Source organism: Apteryx mantelli, chromosome 7 (genome assembly GCF_036417845.1).
Source record: "Apteryx mantelli isolate bAptMan1 chromosome 7, bAptMan1.hap1, whole genome shotgun sequence".
Taxonomy (NCBI): domain Eukaryota; kingdom Metazoa; phylum Chordata; class Aves; order Apterygiformes; family Apterygidae; genus Apteryx; species Apteryx mantelli.
This window is the reverse complement of record NC_089984.1, coordinates 34975385-35000950: the sequence shown is the minus strand read 5'-3', so window position 1 is coordinate 35000950 and position 25566 is coordinate 34975385.

The following is a 25566-nucleotide window of genomic DNA, read 5'->3' as shown; positions in this document are numbered from 1 at the left end:
CAAAACAGGCAAAGCAAACAGCACAATGAAATGTTAACATCTTTTCAGATCAGCAGTTCTGAACCTCCTTGAGAAATCCATAAATGCCCTCCCTGGAATATTTAGCAGATAATGCCCCTTTTTCTGCCTGTGGTGTTTTGAAAAATGTAGCCCATAAAATGTGTTTGACATTGTACAGCAAGCCTGGCTTCCCTGTGAATGCCGTGGCCTCCTCGGGATAAACACGGTTCCCATTGTTAGTGCTGACTTTCTGAATGCAGCGAGGCAGGATGATATTTCTATGCCCTGCACAGCAATAACACATGACTTCGAAGGAAACTTCTCGAAGAAGCTATATTTGATCAGTCATAAAACCTTCCTGGAGATACATGCTGAACTCTGTATGTATTATAGCCTATTGCTAAGCTCGCGCGACACTTTCCTGTACAAGACCTGGTTCAGCTGCTTATAACCTATTTGATCAAATGTTAACAGTCTGGGATGATTTTTTTCTATGCAGAATAGTTACTTCAGGAAAAAAAAATATATTTGAAATTTCTGCCAAGACAGACTGGTCTTTTTTAAGGTGAGTTTACAGGAAAATACATTATTTTTGCCCACGTTAAATATTACAAGGATTTTATTGAAAAATTCTTTTTCACCTCATTGCTTTGGTATTTGTATGGATGGTTTCTGTGCTAGAGATATGCCTTTTTCAATATCTCAGTTAACCCCCTCTTCCTCCCCTTACCATTTGGCCAAACTGTGAGCTTATTAAAAAAGAACAGTCTCTGTTTGTAAGCATTCCCCTGAGCCACGCTAGAATTTGGCAATGGATATCTCAGAGGTTGGAAAGGTTCTTTCCTGCAAATATATGAGCTGAGGTGGTCCTAGACACAGCAGCAGAGATCTGGGAAACACAAAATTCCACTTTCTGTTGCCCAAGCAAGGATGGTGCCCAAAAGAGCACTGGACAGGAGTGGGGAGGAACACCTTGCTAGGGGGCTAAAACCAGTATGGAGATGGGCAGTGGAGTAGGGAGTCAAGCTGTTTGGATAGTCAGGGAAGACGGAGATCAGAGTTAGAAGAGCCATGAATGCTTTGGGTAGAGATTTCACTAGGACAAGACATGCTGAAGGACTGAGGGCAAAAGGAGGTCAGGTTTAGGGAACCAGACTCAGAAGACGACATTAGGGTAATGATTACAGTGGCTAGAGCTCATGACCTGGGAGAGTACACAAGACTTCTAAGATGCTGTCTATAAAAACTCACAAAATCCCCTTCAGCCATACACATCCGAAGACCTTCCAGTACGTGTTGTCACTTTTCCAGCGAAGATGGCAGTCTGACCACTGCCGATACTGTGTTAGCTCTAGTGGCAGGGACCTGTACAGTAGATTTACCAGCAGATCTTACTAAGGCGATGCCACATGTTGGGATTATTGTTTGTCTGCTATTACTTTTGAATCTCACAAATTATTTCCACACACCAACATTAGCAGAATAATGCTAGCAGTCAATAGTCACCGGATTACAGAAAGAGAAGAAACAGTTCCCTGCTAAATGTCTCATAGGAGAACTATGGCTTGTTGTTTCCTCTACCCAAGAGCTTCTTTGCAATGCTGAACAAGTCCCTGAATCCACCTTTTCTACTTGCACCCTCTAGCTGAGATGCTTATTTTCTAGGTAACCAAACTGGGGCAGCTAGAAACTGATTTACAGACACAGTGAACCCTGGAAGTTGCAGATTATGCCATTTAGGGCTGTTGTCCAAGCAAGCAGCATGTGATTAAAGGCCAAGTTCTCTGAAAATGTAGCCCCCAGGAATCTGAGTGGCACCCAAAATTAACAAGGGCTTTTTCCATTGCACCTCTTTAGTTGCCCTGCTTGTAAAACAGGGGTGGTCTCTTAACTCAGCTTTAACACTTTGAGGGAGGGTGCACCTTGAACTCCATAATTTGATTACAAATGCTGGCAAAGTGCATTTAACATGCTTAGTGGATAGAGTTAGATTCTGAGATGTCTACTTGCCAGAACTGGTCATTTCACGCAATGCAATTATGGGAATTGTGCTTCTAAAGAGCTGGCTTGAACCTCTAGCCTGGATACTGCTTGCCAGGCCTTTCAGCTGTGCCCTGTGCAGAGAAAGGTTTGGGAAGGAACGGTGGCTTTCCCTCGGAAATATTCTTCTCTGCTCCATGTTTGAGATGGAGAAACTCAGTCTTCTGAGGAGAGGGGTTGAGCCAAGCTGCCTGCCGCTGCTCAGAGATGGCTGATAGCTGTGCTGGCGGGATATACGCTTTCCCCCCCTCAGCATCCTCCGGACCCACGGGTGTGTGGGGATGGAGATGCAGTCAGCACGTAACACCCTGGCTTCTCATCCACGGCTGTAATTTTGGCACCCTCTGCACTGCCAAGGCACAGAGGGATCTTTCAACGCTCCGATCCTGCAGAGCTATCTAGGGCAAGGCACAATCCAGCCTTAAGCTAGGGGCTGCTTTCTAGCAGAGGACTGACGGTGTTAATGGAGAGAGCTCCAGTGGGAAACCCACGAGCTATTTGTCTCTTTTTCAGTCTTTCAGCTGGAAGTGGGGCTGGGGATTTATCAGTCCGAGTTGCCAGTTAGTGTCTGCTAAACAGTCACTCCTCTCTTCGTGACTGCCGGGGCGCACACACTGCCTGCCCTTGCCTGCTGGAAAACCCACCGCGGCGCTCTGCCCTGGGGCACCTGGCCGAAAGCGGAGCCGTTCCCACCCCCTCAGACATCTCCCCCGCGCCCAGCCCCGGTTCTCAAACAGGAACACGCAGGAGTGTAAGATGAGCTCGCGAGGGTCAGGGCTAGCCTTCGTTTCACCTCCCGTATATTACTTCACTTCCCCCATATCTCAAGTCCATAACCTTTATCAGTAATGGAACTAATTGCCTGAGAACGGCTCAGGGGATGGCAGGAACATCTGGGCCACATACTGTACGTGCCACTGTAAGTTAACCTTTCACACTCTGTCAGATGCTGTGTGAAAATATGTCAGGGACACAGCTGTGTGCAGGGTTTCACATGCATGGCTCCAGTGGGCAGAAGCCACCTAAGACTGAAAGAAAAAAGAGAAAGAAAAAGAGAAAAGCAGAGGAGTGGGAGAGGACGAGGAGAAAGAGAGGAGAGAGGGAACAGGGAAGAGGAGAGAAGAGAATACATTGGGAATTTTTTTGCCATCTCTTCCTTTAAGGAATAATGCAACGCAGCCAGTCCGTGCAACAAATCCTTAAAGAAACTTCCCTTGCATGCCCTGCAATGCAATGGCACTATTCCTAGTGAGTCAGATTTGGTTTAAATGGAGACAAAAGGGGCAAGACAGAGTGGGAAATGGGAAGGAGGGGAAGGGAAGGTGCAAAGGGAACAAGAAACTCAGCACTGAGTTTTTGCAGGCTCTCTCCGACCCACATAATCAGCAGGGCTCAAGCTGACAGCAGGGGATTTAAACACTTATAGGGGGAGCTCAGCTGGGTGTCTCAAGGGAAAAAGGGTTGGAAAATACAGTTCTGTAAAAAAGGCAGAGAGAAAAGAGCTGTTCAGCAGTGAGAGACACATCTGCAGCATAGCTGTTCATATTGCTTACTCTCTGTTCTGATCTGGCAATGGAAATGAATGAGCAAATGTTTTCAGCATCCTGATTCTTTCCAGAAGAGGTAAGGGAAAGGCCTGGTTGGAGAGCATGAGTCGGACAGCATAGTGGTACAAGCAGCCAGAGGCCTGGGCTAATCGCAGGTACCAGGGATGCTGCCCTGCAGGAAGGGACCTCCCCACCTCTGCAAACTGAATGAAGATGCTGCCTGCAGAACAATGACTCTGCTTTAGTTTTCCATGTATTTTAGCCTCATATGGACCAACATGTGACGTGCCGGGCCAGGAAGGGTGCAGAGTGGTAAAAAATAGAGCATAGCTCCTTAGAAGGAGGGACTCTAAAACAAGGCCACTCACGAAACAGTGGTCTATTGCAGTTAAGCACTAGGATGAGGAACTGGTCTGTCTGAGCCAGCTTCCATGAGGCCAGAGGCCTCTTGCTGTTAGAGCTCCATAACAGAACTAAGTCACAGGAATTTTGACAGTTAAATCGTGAATCAGTTAAAGATGGGCTTATTGATATAATGGAAAAATAAGCCAGTGAATGTGTTTTGACAAAACGGACGTCTGCAAAGAAGAGAAAATATTTGCAGAACCTCTGAAAACTGCTTCCCTGCTGAAACTGCACGCTGGCTGAAGGGAAATGCCCCATCCTCTTGACAGCAAAAGCAACAGGATTTTCATCCTGCCCTGCCCACTGGCCATTTACATATTATTCAGTATCCTCAGCATTTTGATGTCTTCTGGAATCACTTTCTATGCAAAAACCAGTAATGCTAAAGAATGGGGAAGGGAAGGAGAAGGCAGTCCTAGGAAATCTTTCAAACAACTAAGTTTTTATTTCAAACAGACTTTTGGGTTTTATGGACCCCCAAATCTTGCAAAACTGCATATCACTTAAAATATATTAAAAGATACTTTGCAGTTTTATTAACCATTTAAGTATGTCTTTCAAAATATATGCCTTCAAAAGAATATATGTTGATATATGGTGTTCATGATCCACTATGCTAGGGCTTACCAAGAGAATTTTCCAGGTATAGGATTTTTCTGGCTTTTCTCTGCTGCAACAGTAGTATATAACTCATATGTGCTCAAAAAGCAAACTTTGCAAGTAAGACTACTCTAGAAGAATTTACTCACACACATGCACAATTAATTTCCTGCTTGTAAAGCAAATGAACGCTTTATTACTTGTCCTTTCTACAGCTCAAATAACTCCACAAGGCTCATTAAAACTGACTTTTTTCTACCTAGCACATTTTAAAGCAACAGAACAAAAGTGCATAGTGACCACAGCCTGTTAGAGGAGAGCACCAACACCATTCGGAAATAGTAGCTGAGACACACAGCAGGCTTAAAGCATATGCTTAGAGTAGGGGGTCCCAAACTGTTTCTAATCCTGCCATGTTGCCCAGGGAGTGTTTGAGAAATAGGAGCTGCCTGCAGTCAGTGGCAGGCTTTTCTCTGCCTTTGCTGGGCTTGGATCAGGCTTTAGCCTGCTACTCTCTGAAGCAGTGCTTGGCTCACCCCCGGCTTTGTCGAACACTGTGTAAATGTGAAGCACCACGCTGCTGGTTTATTTTAAGCATGTGTCTTTAAAGGCATAGTCTGAGTACAAATTCAGAGTACAAATTTGCCTAAAGAATCTTTCCTTTCCTGAGGAATTCTGGGTCTCACCTTGAAACAAGGCCTCTGCATGCCAAAAGCTCTGTGGATCAGGTCCCCGCACTCCTCGCTTTAACAGCTGTGACCTAATCCAGTCTTTGCTGACTAGCTTTTGGTCTCGATCACTCGCTACTACTGTAAATGTGTTTTGCTTGCTGGTGGGGTCAGCCAGTTTTTGTGCCACAAGATGGGAAGTAATCCATTTAACAAAAGCAACACATTTTTATGGCTTCTGGAATCACTTCCTTTGCAAAAACAATAGGGTGAAGGAGCAGGAGGGGGTATTCCTAAGACATTTTTCAGACAATGGATCTTTTCTTTCAGTGGGGCTTTAGGATTTTATGGGACTCCAAATCTTCCAACACTACATATCATGAAATATATTTAAATGTATTATATGCTATTTAGGATTTATATTTTCTGTTTACTTATGTTGTTTGCATTGGTGCCTGTTGACACATAGCAAATGCATCGGATATGGAAAAACACCCAGGCCCCAAGCTCAGCAGCTGTGGCAGCAGCTGTCCACCTTTCCATAGCAAAGTGAGCAGCAGGCCCATGGCCATTTTGCTGCCCCAAAGTAGTCTGCTGCCTGAAGCAACTTTGCTGGGCTGCTGCTGGGAAACCCTCCTGGCAAATGCATTAGCATTCAGAGAAACCGCTCAGAACGAAAGGACTGGAGTCATTCTGGAGAAGCTGCCTATACAAACCACAGCTAGGCCTGCACCTTGTCCTGGGCGCTAATCCTGGGAGACACAAGTAGTTTTGAAAAAGTCAAACCTGACCTCCATCCTTCAACAGCAGAGCCCCAAACAGCATTACCAAGGCCTGGGCACCGTTACGGAAACTATTTAGTCCCTTTTCAAGGGCTAGGTTAAGTTAGTGTAATCATGCAGATTACTCACTTGGCATAATAATTATTTTAAAACTATAACAATAGACACCCCTGGCAGTGATATAGATCAAGGTTTCAGAAACCCACTGGCACCAGAGTCATCCCACTTTGGAGCAAGTCTCCCGGCCTTGGCCCTCTGGCTCCTCTCCCTACTATTTTCGCAGACACAGATCATTCTCTGTACCGCAGCAGTCTCTGAGCATCTCTTGAAGCCCTGAGAATCTCTCCCAGGCCATTACACATATCACCAACAACTCGCTTCCACGGGCATTCCTCTTCAGCACCCTCTGACTGCACTCGCTTCCCTTTCCACCACTGAGGTTAGGAAGCAAACTGCTTTAACACATCTTTTTTCCTCTCCAAAAAAAAAAACAAAAAAAAACCTTCCCTAGAGATGATAGAGACCCCTCACATATGAAATGCATATTCCATGCCTAAGTAAACATACACCCGCATGTACAGATGAGCGTTTATTTAGACCTGTGCGAATCATCCCTACATGGTTGGGTAATATTAAAAAAAAAAAAAAATCAACTTTTAATGAGCATGTGAGTTTGTTCATTTTTTTTGCTTTCCTGGGCACTTCTGCATAAACCAGCACATTCATTTCACTAAATGAAGCTGAACTACATTTTGCTGGTACCTGCTCTCTTCTCTCCCTTCTGCCTTCCTCTGCCCGCTCCTGGCCCAGAACAGACCCCGCCACCGCCTGACAAACCCCACCACCGCCTGACAACTGTTTCAGGCTGCCTTGCTTGTGCGTCAGTTATACTGAACAGGCAATTTTTCCCAGGCGCGAGCGTCTGCGGTAACACGCGCTGCTGGTTCACGTGCCAATGCCCGGGACGATGTTTCTAGCCGACTCAGCTGTTTTGGGGATGGGAAGAGGTCTCTGCTCTCCGTGTGCTCTGCAGACGCACAGCCCGGGGAGGCGATAACTGTGTCTAGGCTAGTGACACTGAAAGGCTTTTCACTGAAAGTGAGTTGCCACTGCGCTGGGTGCGGAGGTGTCCTGAGGATTACAGAATGGACCCGGTTTCGTTAGCCATCGACAACAGCATTTATTGGCATAATGAAGCCTGCCAGAGGCCTGAACTAGTCCCTGCTGCTGCCCCGCTGGTGACGATCGCACAGGGCTGGAGGGACCGGTCCCACGTGCAGAGGGGGGCGAGCAGTCGCTCTGACAGAGGCAGAGAGGGTGCCAGATAGCCTGACTCTTGGGACAGAGAGAAGGGGTGTCAGCCAAATGAAGCTCTTGTTAACATCTGAAACCTCATGATTATTTCCTCTCAAGGGAGGAAATAATCTGCAGAAGGTGGGGGAAAATATTCCTGCTGGCATAGAAGAGACAATCTCCAGCTAGGGCTTCTCCTGGCTCCACCCTACCTGGGTATGAAAGCACTCATACAAGGTGTTAGTAAAGACGGAGTGCGTTATTCCAAATTGCTTAATCCAGATTAAAAACATTTTGCCTTATGCTATGCTGAGGGATTACCAGTGTTGCTCTTACTGCTGACTTTAAGACGCCTTACTCCAAAACTGCATGATCTAGGGTAAGAGATTTGGAAAGATGCATTCTTACCCTAGGATACATGAGCATGCACACAAGGAATTAATTCATCAGCAGTTAATCTGGAATGATGCCACATGTAGGCAACTCCTCTTCCTGAGAATGTGACAAGTATGGAGGGGGGGAAGAAGAGGCTGCAAAGTATCTTTAATTCCTCCCCCCTGCACACTCCCTATATTCTGCTGCATCTCTATCCAGCCCTTCATGCAAGTGAAAGGGAGCTTTAATAACAGCTGTTTCCTCCAGCACCCAATGTGCCCTGGAAAAGAGACTGTAATTATACAGCCCAGCGATCTGGGGACTAGGAGAAGGGCTAATGTGGAGGTCCTGCAGAAAAACCCGGCAGTGACTGGGGAGGTTGCAGGGCATTCTGTGCAAGAGGCATGCTCAGGGGCCATTTTCTGCTCAGCTCCAGGCCTCTTTCTACTGCTGGAGTGCTACAGGGAGGGCCTCAGTGCAGCTAAGAACTGCCTCTGATTTTCCAGCCGGGTGGTGGTTCACGGCATATTGCTTGAAATGGCCACTGAAGGCTGTGCCTTACTGAAGAACAAGCCAGTTGTTACAGCGAGAGGGTTTTTTTTCCAGTTTTTGAAGCCTGCTGGGTTCATCTTCTCCTGGATGGTGGTGCTTGGGGGAGTTGGTTTTTTTCCTTTCCTGCCATGTCTGTTTTGGAAGGGTCCCAGGAAGAAATAAAGCTGTTCGTGTACATGCGGTTGGTTCTATCTCTGTTTACAAGCTGATGGGGGCTTTTGTGCAAAGCTACCTACCTCCCTGCAAGGGAAGTCTGCTAATACAATGGGAACCTAACAGACTGCATCTGTTTTGTCTTAGTCTAAAGCATTCCTTTCTGGTGCTAACTGGGAACAATTTAGCTGGAATTTCCAATTGAAATGAGCTTTTTAACTTCTACATTGATGATTTAAGTTGTTCTCAGGCAGGGGATCTGCCGTATATTTTACAAATAGGCCAAGCCAAATCTTGATGTTTTTACAAGGTTTTACTCAGACCAAATTATTTATTTTTCTAAAGCACTGTTCTTTTACTCAAACACAGATTTCAATGCAATGCCACATAGGGTACCTGGTAACAGCCCACGCTGCAAGAATAGGATTTCATTCGACCTGAAGTGGTTGAAGTGGTGGACAGAGGAATAGTCCTGACAAATCCCGCTTTAGGAAATTGTTCAGATGTGTCTGCAGTTGAGTGCAACATGGCCTAGGCTAAGACCATAAAATTTTGGGGTCATTTATATAAAAACAATCAGACTATGTCAGACTAAGGGTCAAGCATCATTTCTGACAGGGAGAGTCTCAGATGCTTTGGGAAAACATGCAAGTAAGTAACAGGGCAGATACAGAGTTCTTCCCTGGTAGGCTCTTCCAGCACTCACTGGTTGAGGGATTTTCTGAACTAGCCAACCCTTGATCCTTCCCTCCATGCCTTCATCTAATCTGTCTGGCCTCACAATGTCCTACAGCAATGAGTTCCACAGTTATACACACTTTGTGTGGGAATAAATCCTGCCAATTGACAGAAATGAGTTAGCTGCTCCAGAGAAGGGACAGCCCCAACCATGAGTTGGGGCAGGATCCCCTCCAGGGTCTTGGGAAGAGCCTTCTCCAGCTCATCCTTATATAAATAATTGATCATTTGCAAGTAGTTCACTGCTGGGACTCCAGAGTACAAAAACCCAAGGGGAGAACCTCACAGGGTCAGGTTAGTTTGAGAGCAGCCTTTGTGTTTCTGCACCCATCCCATCCCCTTCCCACGCAGGGCATGCAGTCATACCCTTGTGCCTCTCCTCGCAGCCCACCAGCCAAGAGCCTTCCAGCCCCAAACCCAGGACCCCACCAGCCTTCATTGTAAAGATCCAGCTGAGGTGCGAGTGTGTTGGAGGAGGGGGGAGTAAATCAAGTTCTGAAAAATTTCTGATTCATTTAATTTCAAGAGATGTTCAAACACTGTGGAACAGAGTCCATGTCTGCTTAGCCTTCTGCAAAGCCTCTTTGCAGAATCAGACCCATACCAATGGGAGAACACTGGCTTCTGAGCCGAACTGGGGCAAAACATGGTTGAAACCTAATGCCACTGAGCTCACTAATTTAGAATGCTTAAAGTTAAGCAAGCAAGAAAGCTTTTGCAGATGAGTGCCTAGGAGTATAAGCCAATTTGTACGTGACATAAAAGAAGAGGACAAAGTGAAAGGAAGCCACTCCAGTGGCTGGGGCACCAGTTGAGTTAGAATTCAATCCAAATCTCCTAACTTCCATCACAGGCTTAGTGATTGGGGATACAGCAGTGTTTTAGGAATAAATACGTCAAAGGCTTAGAAGCACTACAGTGTCAGGTACTTTAGAAAATAAGCACAAGGTTAGAAAACATAAAATCTCCTGTGTGGGAGAACAGCCAGAAGAGGAGAAAATGGATTGCAAAGGGAAAAGGAATAAAGAGAAAGGGGGGAGGGAAGCATTCCACTAAGTGATTCAAAAAGCTTAGGAGGTCCCTCATGACACCAGGCTTGCAGGTGCAAATCTGGGCTCCCTCCCCGAGCAGGATCTGATGACACTGTTAAAAGAGTCCATTCGTTTGCTTAAGGATCCCTGCATTCAGGCTTGGTAAGGCTATTCCTCAAAACCAGGGAAACCAAATGGTTTGAAGGACTTCCTTCTCCCAGCTCTGCAACACTTCTCTGGTCCTTTGAACCTTACATTTTTTCCTCCCTCCTTTAAGGATGATTTCATTACTCTGGGAACAGCATTGCTGCTTTGCTGCTGGCTAGCTCTGCGCTCAGTGCGGAGGGGAAGGCTGGAGAACACGATTGGTCGCAACTGGAATCTGCTTAAAACTGGTGGGGTACGAAGGGTCACGTTCCCTCTGAGCCTTGCGCCGGGGCCTCGCTCCAATGAATTCTGCAGCTGTGCCAGAAAGTCCCAGGCTCCTACCTAATCCACTACCCACATGTGCAGAAAAAAAACTTCCCGTTGCCAAAAAAGTTAAATAAGTCGTAGGCATCAATCACTCCCTAACATGTACATTTTTATTCTCAAACAGCTTCATTTAGAGTGTTTTAATATAGAACAGCCTGACAGAAACAATGCCTCCGAAATAGCTGTATGGGACTCTCTAGTCAATAGTACATACAGTAAATATTTATTATAACGTAACACAGGTTCTGTTTGTTTCTGTTTGCTTTTGCTTTTTATACTTCACATTTGATGTGAGTGGGAGACACACCAAATATTGTAAATATTTATAAAGTATTCAGATTTGATATTATTTGCTCAGGTACAAATGGCTCCAGTTACTAGACTGTCACAAACGAGAAAACCACAAACACAGAGCAGCACTGAATGAAAACACAGTGGAAACATGACATAACCACATCTACGGACTGCAGTAAACATTCTTCACAGAAAGGAACTAAATAAAGGTGCAAATACCTTTTTAAAGAGCTGTTTTGGCAGATATTTTAGAGAGGTCAATTTAGCGACAGGATTTTTGTTTCCCACCTTCTAAGCTTCACAAAAATACCATAAGTCTAAACTCACTTGCAATTAGTTTTTGGCTACTTTGTTTTTAAATAAAACCTCAACACAGAGACTGCAGATAGAGGGATAAGATGAGGTGGGATTCTTTTTTAAGACATTCAGTCTTGCTTTGCAAAATAAATATGCCTTCAGATAAGCTGCCTGAAGAGCAGTAAATTGTGTTATTCATTTAAGACAGACCATCAGGACGGGTGTAAGCCCAGTGTTATTCCCAGCTAAATTGTGGGGGCAGTACTAGACCTGTCCTTCTAACTAACAGTATTTGGTAATCTTAATAATTTAGTCCATCTCTAACTGCCGTAAATCTTTCGCCATTTCAACCGAAATCTCTCCAGGTTGGGGACGAAGCAGAGGACCGTGCACAAAGTTTGGCCCTCGGGTGCGACCCCGGTTTGGCCGTGCCGGGGGCGCCCCCTCCCCTGCCCCTTCGGCACGAACACACTGCCGAGCCGAGCGAGGGTGAAACCACGGCTCTCCAAAGCCGGCTACCTCCGCAGGCCGACACGTTCCCAAGTCGGGCAGCGACGGGAGAGGAACTGAACGGAAAAGGGGAGGAGGAGGCGAAGAAGGGGAAAGGGGCAGGCAGGACACACGTATTTCTCTCACGCTTGCCCCAGGGCAGTCCAAAAAGGGAGCAAACACCTGCATTTCCATGGCCGCCTTTCATATGAGCATCCCAAAGCGCTTCGCTTCGCTGAGCTAGCATCACCGCCTTGGCTTTACGAGCGGGAAAGGACGGCACCCTTGGGGTTAAGCCTGGGATATCTCCGCAAACAACCGAAGGAAGCAGGTGCCTCAGTGCCGGTCACGCACGGAAGCCAGGTCTCGTCCCAGCATGAAACCGCTCGCCCAGGGCCCGGCGGGAGCAAGGCGAGCGCCAGCCACTGCCCCGCTGATTTCCTGCCCTCGGAAACGGTCCCACGGTGGCCGGAGCGGCAGCCCGGCGCTGAACCCAGCACCGTGACCTCTGGGCCGCAGGCCCTGTGCTTTACAGCCCCCGGCGGTGGGTGTGGGGGCTCGGGCCGAGGCGAGGACGCCGCCGGGGGGCGGCTGGGCCCGGCGGGGGGCGGCTGGGCCCGGCGGGGGCGGCTAGGCCTGGCGCGGGGCGGCTGGGCCTGGCGCAGGGCGGCTGGGCCTGGCGCAGGGCGGCTGGGCCTGGCGCGGGGCGGCTGGGCCTGGCGGAGGGCGGCTGGGCCTGGCGCGGGGCGGCTGGGCCTGGCGGAGGGCGGCTGGGCCTGGCGCGGGGCGGCTGGGCCCGGCGGGCGCCGGCAGGTCCGAGCCCGCGCTCGGCTTCCCCGTTCCCGCTGAGGGGTTCCCTCTTCCTTACCCGCGCGCGGTAGTACCCAAGTCCAGCGTTACAGCACTGTTGCGGTCTCGCTTTTCCAACCCATTACAATTATTTTTGTCCGCAGTTTTCATCAACCACAATTCAGAAGGAGTTTTCTACAGCTGGCGGATGGGTTGGTTTGAGTTATAACCAAAGATCTGAACTGCAAAGTTTGAGGCTGTCTTATATTTTATTCTGAAATATTTGCCTGGTGCTAGTTTTCTCTTTTAAACATGCTACAATCAATATTTTTTTCCTCACTGATCACACTTGGTATATCATTTATTTCTTTGGAATAAGCCCTCTGGATAAAACATGATGAAGTAAATACTAGAGACAAACAGAAAACATCTGGAATAAGTTTTTCTCCCCAGCTGATTCATCATTTCAAAATGTACTTTAGGCTGAACTGGTAGCCCAAACAGGACAAGTTTTTGATCATTTTTTCCTCCTTTTTTGTTATTATTCTTTTTTAAAATAAACTTCTTTTTTGCCCTCACGAAAAACTCACGTCTCGGTTTCGTTTTCTCCATGAGGTAGCAACGGTAACGTGCTATTGGGACAGCCTGTAGTTCAAGGTTGCTGGCATTTCTTTTTTCAAATGGATCTCTTACACAGTCCAAAAAAGAAGTTAATAACAGCATTAAAACCACCTGTGAATGGTCATTTAAATGCCACGTTTAAATTAACGATAAGTAATCTACACCTTCAAAAAATCCTGAGTGATGGGTGGGTTTGCTTTCTCCCCTTCCAAACTATGGGTTAGCTACTAAAAATAAAGTGAAATAACACTCAGGTGCTAAACAGATTATGACTCACAGCTGGAGGCAAAGAAATTGCAACTCTATCCCAATTACACTAATTTAATTGGGTGTTAAAAAAATCCTGGGTTCCCAACAGTAGTAGTCAAGGCAAGGTTGTAGACATCTAACAGGCAAGGGAGCCATCTCTCAATTTCTTCCTTTTTTAAACGGTTCTCTAGTGCTGGGAGAAATGCCTGCCCAGGCATGAGTTCTTTAATGTGAAATTAGTACTTAACAACGTTTCTCGAAGCAAGAGAGCAATTTCTTCATGTGGGAGGTTAACTCGGCCTCATTTGCCACTGGTGTTTCTGCAGCTGCTGCAGGCGAAGGCTCCAGACCGAACCGGAGGAGGTCAGGTCACCGTGCGGTGCGTCCTATCCACCCTCGGGTCCTCGACGCTGGAGCCAAGGCCCCACACGACGGTGACGGCTTTCTGCGAGCAAGGTGCAGGGGCGCGGAGGCAGGCAGGACGCGGCTGCCGAGCCAGGCTCTGCTGCCCCTGGGCACGGGGACACGGGCGCTTTCTCGTTTTGCACGGAAAACGAGGACGGCAACATCGCTCCGTCCCAGTGGGCCGCTCAGCGGGGCCGGAGCTCAGCCCGCAATTCGGCTTTCCTGCTTGCCGTTCAGTGTCCCGAAGCGCCCAAGCCATGCGTGTCCTTGCCCGGCCAGGGAAGGGCAGGATGCTCCGCGGCCTGTCACACAACAGGCTGCCTCAGACCCTTGAGGCTTGTCAGAGCCCTGAGGAACTCGAAAACCATCCAGCGCGTGGCCACCTCCTGTCCTGGCCAGGGCAGTCCGGGCCTACCCCAGCCGGCCTGGGGAGCCCGGGCAGCCAGCGAAATGAAGGAAGGAGGAAGCTCTCGTGCTGGGGAAAGAAAGGGAATTACTCCCTCCCTGGGAATACCATCCCGATGCTTTTTTCCTTCCCCTTTGGTAATGATGGAAGAAACCCGGTTCACCTCCCATGCAGAAGAGTTCCCTCCGCTCCTCAGGCCCATCTCCCCCTCTCCTTCCATCTGCCTCCCAAAAAAGAGGGCTGCTGGCAAGAAAAGTCAGTAAATAAATAGCAAAGGCTGCACCAAGGGGGAGACCGGAGCACCTGGAACAAGACAGCTGGAGTGGGTCAGCTCTCCAGAAATGCGCGGGGCCACGACAGAAACCCGCTGGGAACCGCCCGCCTTGCCCGAAATCCCCCTTTGCTCAGCACGGCCCCACCGCAGCCAGCAGGGCCAGCCTGCAGCCCTGGCATTGCTCGGGAAGCCCGTTCAAGCATTCCCCCCTCAGTCTGGGAGGGGCGGGGGGATTTCTGCTCAAAACCGAAAAGTGAAGGTGGTCGTGGCCTCGCACCCAACAGGCTTTGTGCCTTTAGCTTGCGCAGACTACGGCTCCTCTTCGCCAGCGCGTGTAGGAAGCGGTACGGCTGGGTGGCTGCCGCATAGCTGCGGTGTCCTTTTAAACCATCTGCTTTCTATGATCTGCACAGAGCAGAGGAGCCTTCACTCGCCAGTTAAAGTTGCCGCCTGCGTTGTGACAATTTCCATTGTGTGAGATGCTCTTCCTTCAGTCCCGATTTTAGATTTAGTGAAAGGAAACAACCTGATGCAAACTGATTCTTTTAGTGTATATATATATCAGTGATCCAACTTTCTGTATCACCGTCTGAGGGGAATAAATAGCTTCAGGCCAAATATTTTTAAAACCCGCAAATAAGAATTACTCCAGAAAAAAATTAATACCATGATTCATCTAACACAGGGATTCTGGTAACAAATGATTTATAAAGGGGCTGCCAGTATAGAAACTGAATTACAAAAATGAGAGCTAGTAAAGACCTATTAATCCATCTCCCTGACACCGCTGAATTGTTGCTCGCTGTGCACATCGTAGCGCGTTACTCAGCGCGGTTTTGAATTTCTCGGGTGATCAGGCTTTCCGCAGCGACTGTGCCAGCCTCCCACACCTCATTGTCTCCGGCGGGTTGTTTTTTTCCCGTTCCAGCCTTATTGCGCTTAATTTCACCCTATTAATTACAGCGAGATCCGGTGCCTGGGCAGCAGCCGAGGAGCAGCAGCACCACCAGCACCACCTTCCCCGGCCCCTCGCTGCTGCTCAGCACGGCGGAGCGCTGCCGCCGGGCGCGCGGCGGGGCCGGGGCAGTGGAGGCGGCGGGGCCGGGCGCGCGGCGGGGCCGGGGCAGGGGAGGCGGCGGGGCCGGGCGCGCGGCGGGGCCGGGGCCGGGGCCGGGGCCGGGGCCGGGCGGGCGCGGGCGCGGGGCGGGCGGCGGGACGGAAGGTGGCAGTGCAGCACAACGCAGCGCCGCCGCCGCCGCCGCCTCTGCCTCCGCGCAGCGCCGCGCTCCGCCGGCGCTCGCACTTCCCGAGCTCCGGGCTGACAAGTTTAACCGAACACATTTTTTTTTTAACGCGCATATCAAGTGAAAATTAAGGGAAAAGCAGGCAAATTAAAAATAAAACAACAGCTAGAAATACAAATATACACGTACCCTGTTTTATGCACGCACGCAAAACCTAAACGAACAAGGAATGTTTCAGCGCGGGGAGCTGAAAATCTAAGGATTCTGACATATTGTCGTATTCGTTTGCACACCTCTACACGTGCAATATTTTTTCTGAACAACTATCCTAAAAAAATCTATTTAAAAGTAGGAGTAAAAATTTTCTGTAGGTTATTTTCACATTGATGTATTCCCTCCACATTTGTCTTTATTTCCACAGCTCATTCCATTCTCCCCCACCCCCCAAATACGGTGTTACAGCATCCTTATCTTTTCTTACACAAAGAAGGGACACTACGCATTCAGGATATGAAGAAAAACATTCTTGACTCCGTTTGCTTCCTACTGTGAGCCAATTAAATACAAGACCCACCAGAAAGAGAACGATTTTCCATTAGTTTTTAACTTTCTAAAACTAAAATGATTCCAGTGATCAAAAAAATCCTATCCTTCACCAAAAAAGAAACCCCCCAAAAAACATATTTTTGATTTGTGTTTGGTTTACAGCATTCAATATTCATAAAATCTGCTGTAAAAAAAACAAGGGGACATTAACTTTCTAGACATTAACTTTAGAATATATATATATATTTCCACATTCTCCATTGTTTGATCTATGAGATATCATGAGGATAATAATTTAGGGTCTGATCCCATTACTCTTTCTTCAGAGAAATAGTGCTCTTCAACATTTTTTTTCCCCTGAGCCTAAGATATTTACCAGGCTGTGTATTTTTGTGACAGTAGATTTGGGGCCAGATTCAGAGTCCCCCAAGGACGTTGACTTCAGGGAGCTCTGACTGCGGCTGAATATTAGAAGCCTGGTTCTGCACTCCTTCCTCGGGCAAAGCTCCCAATGAAGACGCCGCTGTTTCATTTACGGTGTCAGTGGTAGTTTGGCCTAAAGAAAGGGAACGGACTCTGGGGCCTGACTGAGGACTGCTCCTTTCAGTGGGGGCAAATCTTCGGCTAATGTAAGTGCTCACAGCTTCACTGATCTGCCATAAGGAGCCTTAGCATTAAGTAAAATGGGAGCTGAATCTTAGCTCCTAAAAAATACACACCACAGCTTAGCATTAAGACACCCTCCAGAACATTAAAAAAAAAAAAAAAGTAGTTTAAGTAATAAAGCTTTTACAATAAATTATAAGCTTACACTAAAATACTTCCTGGGGAAAACAAGAGAAAGGTCTTAAATGTTCACATTTCTCCAAAGCTTAGAGTAAGTTGCTTTTGCTTTAGAAATTGCACCCTCTTGGCTGGAGATGTTATTCGTTTTTAGGCTTTCTTCCTTTTTTTCTTTAAACACAGTTTTTTGGAAATATACAAGCTGCAGAAGGGAGGAGAAAACCTCAAGAAATATCATAAGTGTGTATGGGGTGTGGGGGGGAGACTGACAATAACAGGTTCTACACTAAATGCCTATTCTTCTATTTATGTATTTGATAATGAGACAGAAATGCCCTTGGCACTCCATAAACAACAGCTCCATAACCAGGAGGGAAGGGTAGAATATCTACATTTCAGATTATAAACTATTTCAAGCACTATTAGCATTCCAGCCTGTTAGATTATCGGGGGGGTTCATTTTATTTTAAACTAATGTTTTCCATTCTTAAGTAAAGTTGCTGTCTTACCTAATTGCTGTTTTCGCAGATTTATAAGAAGATCGTTCCATATGAAGCTCCTCTCTTGCTAGAAGTTTTCTAAAAGAGAAGGATGGTTGATTTAAGCATAATGCATACAAGACAATTTTTTGGTTTGAACCAGAGTGAAATGTTTATATAAATGTATTTTACAACATAAGGCTAAGTGTAGGGAATATTCACCACAACCATTTGGCAATGCTATCCAGAGCTCAATAACTTTCAGAAAAGAAGACAGGAAAAATTCACATTCATAATGAAAATAGATTTTTACCTTGCTTTTAAAGATGCTTTTGTGCTTTTTAAAAATCATTCCTTCATGATAACAAAAGTATTTGTGCTTAATGTTTACAGCGTCAGATGGTACAACTCTATCGTATGATTTAAAATTAAACAATATAATTACCATTTGGCAACCATTATTTAAAGTTGGAGTAACTATTTCTTTAGACATTATTTAGACTGCATTTAAAAATATGAATCAAAGATATATTTTCGCTCTGCACTCATTTTAAAACTCTAGCTAGACTGTTTCATGTTTTTCAGTGTCTTTACAAAACAGAAACCAAACTATTTCTGTTTAAGAAAAATAGTTTTAAGACATCTTGGAAAACAAGGTTTTCTACAGCTGTGCAAGGATATGACTCTTACTGTACTGAGACTGTAAGTGGGTATCTGCAGAAGAAGGGGAAATATCTTCGGCTGGATTTTAAAACAGAGTTTAGTCCTAAATTCTGGTCACTGGATATGGAGATGAGAACGGGGGAGGCTTAACCACTGGAAACAAGCATTTCTTCAATCATACAATTCAGTGTGCTTAGCAGTTTCTAAAATTAACACCAACCACTATAAAAAATTCATTTGTGTTATACTGTGCATATAGGCATGTGGTTTCTTTGAATGTAGTTCATTACCAAAATTTAGCACAGCTTTATCTTGGTTGTCTTCTCTGTTGCGTTAATTAACCAAGTCACCATTATCTGTTAGTTACAACCAATTTTTTCAGGATTATGAGTATGCTGAATTTCACATTTATTTTTAGCAGGCCATCACATCTAAGGGAAAGAGAGATAAGCAGGGTACAGAATTTATTCTTGTAGCTGCAAACCTTTTCTAAGCTAAGACTACAGAAAACAAAGCCATTTTATTTCCACGAATGCAGCACAGCTAAACTAGGCTTCAGACAGGTATTATACTTCAAAATGTTTGCATGAATTGTGAGACTAACTTTTAACTGCATGGGTAGAAATATTCTCCTGTTTTCTCTGTTAGTATTATGTTTAACTCATCATTTTTCTTTCTCTTTAAAAAAAGATAATTTCCCTCATTCATTTCAATTATTTTAACAAAATAGAAGTACAAGTTCTTCGGTGGGGGGAGAAGCAGAGCTCTTCTTTCTATTTTCTTGAGTCATTTGGATCTGGAAGGAGTATTGATAAGCAGAGCAAAAGCCAGCAGAAGGACGGTCCCTGGAAGCAGAGCGCAGCCCACCCGGCCCTGCTCGCTCCGAGCCCTTCACAATGCACGCCGAGACTCCGTCGGGAGCGCAGCTCCCCAAACTAAAACCACATTACTGTTCATGCTCATCTCAGATGGTAATTTGGGATAGACAAACACTGCTAAAAACATCTTATTAAAGTCTTGGAGGCAAACAATTTTATAGGGGGTGGGAAAAAAACAATAAAGGGACATTCTTATAATTCTTCTAGACGCTTGAAGACTGAGACATCAGATTTTAGATTTATTTTCTTAACCTTTTCTCCAGTGTTCAAAATTTTTCAACCCAAGGAACCAATTTTATTCTTATTTTATATTTTTACTGCCTCATTGTGCCCATAAATGTTGAGTTTCAAGGATTTCATAATAATAAAAATATCAGCCAGAGACATCAGCACTGTGGAAGTTTTACAAAATTCTTTTAATAATGGATTAAAATCTTCTGATGCAGACATTAAAATCAAGCAAGCTAAATTATGTCAAGCAATATCACTTGCATGCTAACTTACCTAATGGGAGAGACTTAGTGCTCTTATACTAGAAAGATCTCAGCTCAAGCAACTTCACGCACTAGCTGCAGTAAGAAATAACCGACATTCTGAGTAATTTATATTATCAATATCTCTCCTCCCTACTAATAGTTAGCATGTGTATGCCAACCCCATATGAAGTGTTACTATCTCTTAAAATACTGAGGAGCTATCAGCTTTTTCAGTGAATGTGTGAATTAAGACTGTTAGCACGAATGCATTTAATTGCACGAAGGGGGTATTCTCCAGCATTTGCTTAAACCTTAGGAAAAAAAGCACTTTGCTTGATTATTGTCAGATCATAGTAGGAATGAACAGCAAGCCGGAGCACAAAAGGGAAATATCACCGGGAAAGGATCTGGGGGTTGATTCCATGGTACAACTTCAGGAAAAATGCTGACAATGTTTTCTTGTGGTTTAATTTCTTGTTCCCCAAAGTGCACTTAACATTACGTTTCACATCTTAGGCCCGAGGCCAGAGAAGCCTTTGAGCTGCTGGAGGGCAGGAAGAAGGGGTTCCTCCTGGTCATTACGGTGAGGTTAATCAATCGAAAAAAAATTTACACTACAGCACGGCCAAATTGCACCTCGGTACAGCCAAGTGTGGGGGCACAGCAGAAGGAGCTGCACGTCCAGCGCAGTCCAGGGAGGTTGACAGGTCCGTGGGGGCTACACCTTGGGCTGCTCAACTTGGGCCCAAAAGGCTGGAGTTTGTGCGAACGGTTACCGCTGAGTTGCTACGGGGCGCCCGCGCAGCCCTGCGGCGAGAAAAGCTCGGTCGCTGCTGGGACGTCCAGAATTCATGCGACGTTAGGGACCCGCTTGCTCCTCGCCTCGCACCAGGAGCCGTGAGCAGGAAACCAAGCTCCTAGGAACTACGGACCAAAAGTGTTTGATTCCCGTTTCACTCCCAGGAGTATTTGGTCCCCTCGCAGGGGCTTCCAGCTGAAGGGCCACGAAGCGCTGCGCAGGCACAGCGGGACGTGGACTGCGTCGCCGCCACCCCACAACTGGGGAGCAAGGCAAGCAGGGAGGAGGCCCCTTGCCTAGGGTGGCAGCAGAGCCACGGGGATCCCCAGCATCCCACAGCCACTGGCTGCGGTGCGCCAAGAGATGCTTTTCCTCTTTTCTTTGTACAAGTTTCTTAATAAAAATTGAAAGACCTTTTCTTTTTCTTTTTCCCAGAAAATGAACCCCGGGGCCTAATCAGTGAAATACATTAACCTTTCAACTGTCTCCCTCCCGACAAATTAAGCAATACCAGCCCACGAAACAGCTATATTACCTTCATATTTTTTAACTGTGTAATGATGGTCCAACCAAAAAGGAGCAACTCAGGACTAGTAAATATTCAATGAAGAAATTTATTGTAGGTCTTATAAAGGGAATACCCACAGCTTTCTTCACATGGACTTAAATCAGACAGAAACTAGAGCGATAGGCATAAAATGAAATAACGGATGCATTATTTCTAGTGGGATTTGCATCACCATTTGGTCTAATTATTCCTGATATTTCACCCATCATATTAGAAGCTTCTTCAGGGGAAAGAAATAACAGTTTGTCTCCTTGAGAACAAAGAACAAAGTGTCTCTTTGCTCTCAAGAAGCTCAGCTATCATTATGAAGAGAAAGAATCTGTCCATTATCAAGAAATCCCACTAGAAATCTTGAATATCTTACCAAATAATTCCTGAGAACACTAAAAATACCAGCAAATGAAAGAAGCAGAAACTATGGGACCTTGGAAAATAAATAAATAAAATAGGGATCATGGATGCTCCTCGACCCACTCATTTTTGTCTCACAGAATGATATTAGTCCAAAAACAAACTGTGCCTGGCATGTACAGTTAATCTAAGCAAGATAACTACCAGTTCTTTACATTCCTTGTTCAGCAAGGCATACTTTCAGCCGCATTTGTGGCCCTGGATTAACTGGTGGGAATGCATTTGCATACATTTGCACGGTGAATAATTCGCCATGTGATTATGTATGGTACCCACTCACAGGACATATGAACTTTTTTAGATTGGATTTCACGAGGACTGTTTGTTAAGCCTGTGGATGAATTTAATACAAATTAAGACTATGCATAACTTTCATTAATATCACATCTTAGGACATAATGTGAAAGTTGTTTGTTCTGAGTCTTATATTTAATACTACAGTCCCTTGTAAGAAGCATTTTAAATGAGTGCACTGAACCATGGGGTTCAGATGCACTAATCTGGCAACTTTCTAAACAGGATCTTACTGGGTCAACTCATGAACAGGGAATTTCCCTGGGTGTGAAGGAAGGAGTAAGCATTTCTCAGCATCCTGCTGTGATCCTGCACCTCTACAGGCAATCACGCCTTGAAAAATGAAAGAACATAAAACCTCAGCATCCAGAGATAAGAGGGCTCAAAATACCAGCTTTGTGGAGAACACGTCTTGCCTTTTCCATAAAATAAAGGAACCTCTTCAAAATCTTTCCAAAGGTCTTTTTCAGTCCCTAAACACAGACATATGCTGTTTGGTCACTGGCAAAGCAGCTATTGAATATATTCGACCTTGTTTGTAGATGTTGTTTAAAAATACTCAATTTTAGTGCTTGTGAAAAGCATTGATCCTTGAAAGTAGAGTTCTTCAGTTTATCTCCAGGGGCACAAATTATACTGGTACATGGTGCAGAACATCCAGGAAGTTCCACCAGTAAGTCAAGGGTAAAGCATGCAAGAGCAGATATTGGTTTTAGCATGTAGGAGTGAGGTTCTGCCCCAGTAAGGGTTTTTATGACAACATCCTGTTAAGTTATAAAGAATTAAATACTCCTTCAGATAATTTACATAATTCCTGTTGAAATCAGTAACAATTCTGCTCAGATCTGTGCAGAACTTAGTGTGGAGCTTGGGTATGGACTTTCTGTGGTTACTGTGGTCTATAAAGCATCTGTAAAGGATTGAGTATCTCAAGGAACTTGCTGCCCTTGTCTTCTATTGAAAGCAATTGGAACTGGGATGTATGCCCTAAGATGTGATGTTAGTGAAAGCTGAGCATAGTCCCAGATTGCAAAATCAGGCCAGAACGATGAAAACATTTGTATATGTGCTACCCTTTTATTTTCTTTGGCATGCTCTATATAACCTCTGACCTTTTCTTTCCCCATGTAAAGCTGCTCTTTGTTTGAATGGAAACAGAATGTGAAAACGATGACAAAGGGATTTTTGAAACAAACACAACAATAGCAAAAACCAAAAGCAAATGAACTTTCACAGAAATATTGTGCCCTATCAAACTCTCGTACGCGTACGAAAAGAGTGAGCTTCAGGATTATAAAATGGCTTTATACAAAGAAAGGCGACAGGCTGAGAAACATTCCTGCGCTTGTGTGGGGTGAGAAGGAGCCATGCTGCTTCACGATGGCAACGCACAGGGGTCCTGCTCTTTTTGCTCAGGTAGCAATAGAGCACCCCCAGGCACGGCCACATCTCTGGGAAACACTGTCATCGCCACCAAGAACCTTCCGGGGTTTAGGACACAAAATCCCTCGACCCAAGGAAAGATGGTCCTCTCCTTGCATGTCAGAGAAGTAGCTGTGAAAATCACTTCTAACATAGTTATGGACTTCCAGCAAGTCTTTGTATTACCCTTTAATTTCTCTGAATTTCAGTTTTCTTTAGTACAGGTGAAAACAGAAAACCTATCACTGAGCTCTTTTCAATGGTCCGGTAAAATCAAAGTCTCCCCGTTGCTTCAGGAGGCCTGTCACATGCTTATGTGTCATAGGGATTTGATGTCATTCCACTACAGAAATACGTAAGTAGTGCAATACGTTGGTCCAAGGCAAGGTACTGTAGTTTAAAATATCTACATTACTGACACAGCCCTTCCTGCCCCTACCACGCTTGCTCCAGGGGGGCTTTGGGAGGCAGGAAATCATTCCCTCCTCTGCTCTCTCAGCACGAGGGCCATCCCAGGCAGCTGAGCTTGTTGAGTCCGGCACTCTGCCACATCCCCCTCAGCCTTACCTTCCCTAGCACAGAAAGCTAGATTTACCCCTGGGAACAACCTTTTTTATGCACTTGTTGGATTTATAAATGGAAATGATCAGCAGGCCAAAGAAGCTGCAGCATTAAGAACATAAAACAGTTTCCTGGGAACTCTCCAAAGCATTATCTGCTACACACAGATCAAGAAGAATAGAAACAAAATTCATTCCAATTCAATTAAGGCAGACAGCTTTAGAAGTAGGAGAGTTAAGATGTTCACAACTGGTTGAGTTATAGGACACCAACCTACAGGGAGTGAGAGGCTGGTGGTATTTTCCTGTAGTTAATGCACAGAGAACAACTCCCTCCAACCCAAAGCATAGAGAACACCAGGCGACTTCCCCTGCCAGGCTCGCTGCACTGCTAGCGGTCTCGGCCACCGTTCACAAGCTGCCACAAAGTAGAAACTCAACATTTACAGGCCTGAAGCCATCAAGATGATGATTCCTCCTCCTCCCCATAAGAAAAAAAAAAATACTGCTTTCTTCAGTTTATAGCTTCTCCTTCAAAGCCAATTTCCCGTAGTGCAGCCCTCAGCCAACCCCTCTTTCCCTCTCCTAATGTGTTTTGGGCCCCCACAAATCCATCTGATTTTAAAGGAGTAAATCCAATACCTTTACTTTCTTATTTCTCTTCTAGAAAGATTCCCTTGCCCCAAGCAGCATTTTTGAAGAACATCTGGAATAACTGGATTATTCCAGCTCCTATTCTCCTCTTAAGCAATATGTGTTTAACCAGACTCTCATCATTAAAATCTTAGCCACTTACTTGCTTTTTGATATAGCTCCAATGTGGACTACTGCCAAGACTCTATCCCCAAGCACATTCATTATTGCTCTCGAAAGATATTATACAGAGAATACAGGGCTTAATTTTTTTTTTTTAATTAAACTTCTCTGTGCAATACATTTACTAAAAAACTCTTAATTGTTAGTGGAAAGATCTCACCTGCACACATCCATATCAACACTTTCTCCCACTCCCTGTGATTAAAAAAGGCAAAACATAGTGTTTAGAAATCAATAATGAATCAAACTCCACATTTGCATGCTTGGAGTTCAATATACATAAGAAAACTATCCCAAGTTCTAGATGCTCTGAGAAATTTTAAAAATATAATCCTTAAAAAATAAAAGTCAGCAGGGTTCAAGATGAAAACAACATAAAACAAAAATAGATGGTTACTTGGACCCCAATTATTTTTCATGAACTACAGAGAGCTGGGATCAGAGGCATTAGCTACAGAGGAGTCTTGTTCAAATTAGAGGTGACTATCGTACTCAGAATGCGCAGTCTGTGGGTCAGCAAGAAATTTAGCTCCAAAATTATTGACAGTCACTGAGCTGAATGCATGTGTGCGCCACCTCTTCAGGAAACATAAAAGAACAAAACTTTACTGTAAGTATTTTAGCTTCTATCAAGAAAGGGAGGGGCAGTTATCAGACACAAAAATGACTCCTTTAAACTGATTGTTCTCTTTCTTAGATTGAAAAGGCTAGTGATGCCTGGGAAAGCTGAAAGATTCCCTTCAGTAGAAAGCTTGTTGGTTCCCAGACATACAGTGGAGGCATCCAGGATTCAGTTAGCAGGAGTAGGAGTTCCCAGCGCTTCAGGAACTAGGGATTTAATTTTGGCATGCGGAGAATTAGGTACTGAGGTTACAGGCCATCACTAATACAGACACAAAAGCATAGCCTGTATTTCCAGCAGAACTGGGTATGCTGGGAAGTTTCATATCAGTAATATGCCCTACACACTGGAGTGCTGGAGCCCTTCTGTTATTCTTCCCCATCACATTACAGGCAGCCCCGAGCAGAGTCAGGCGGTTTGTCCTGTGACTGCACAGGCCTCACAGCAGCACGAGAAAGCCGCCTTTCTACACCCTCCCGCGTCCGATGGTGCCGCACTGGAAAGCAGAGCTACGATGCCGGTG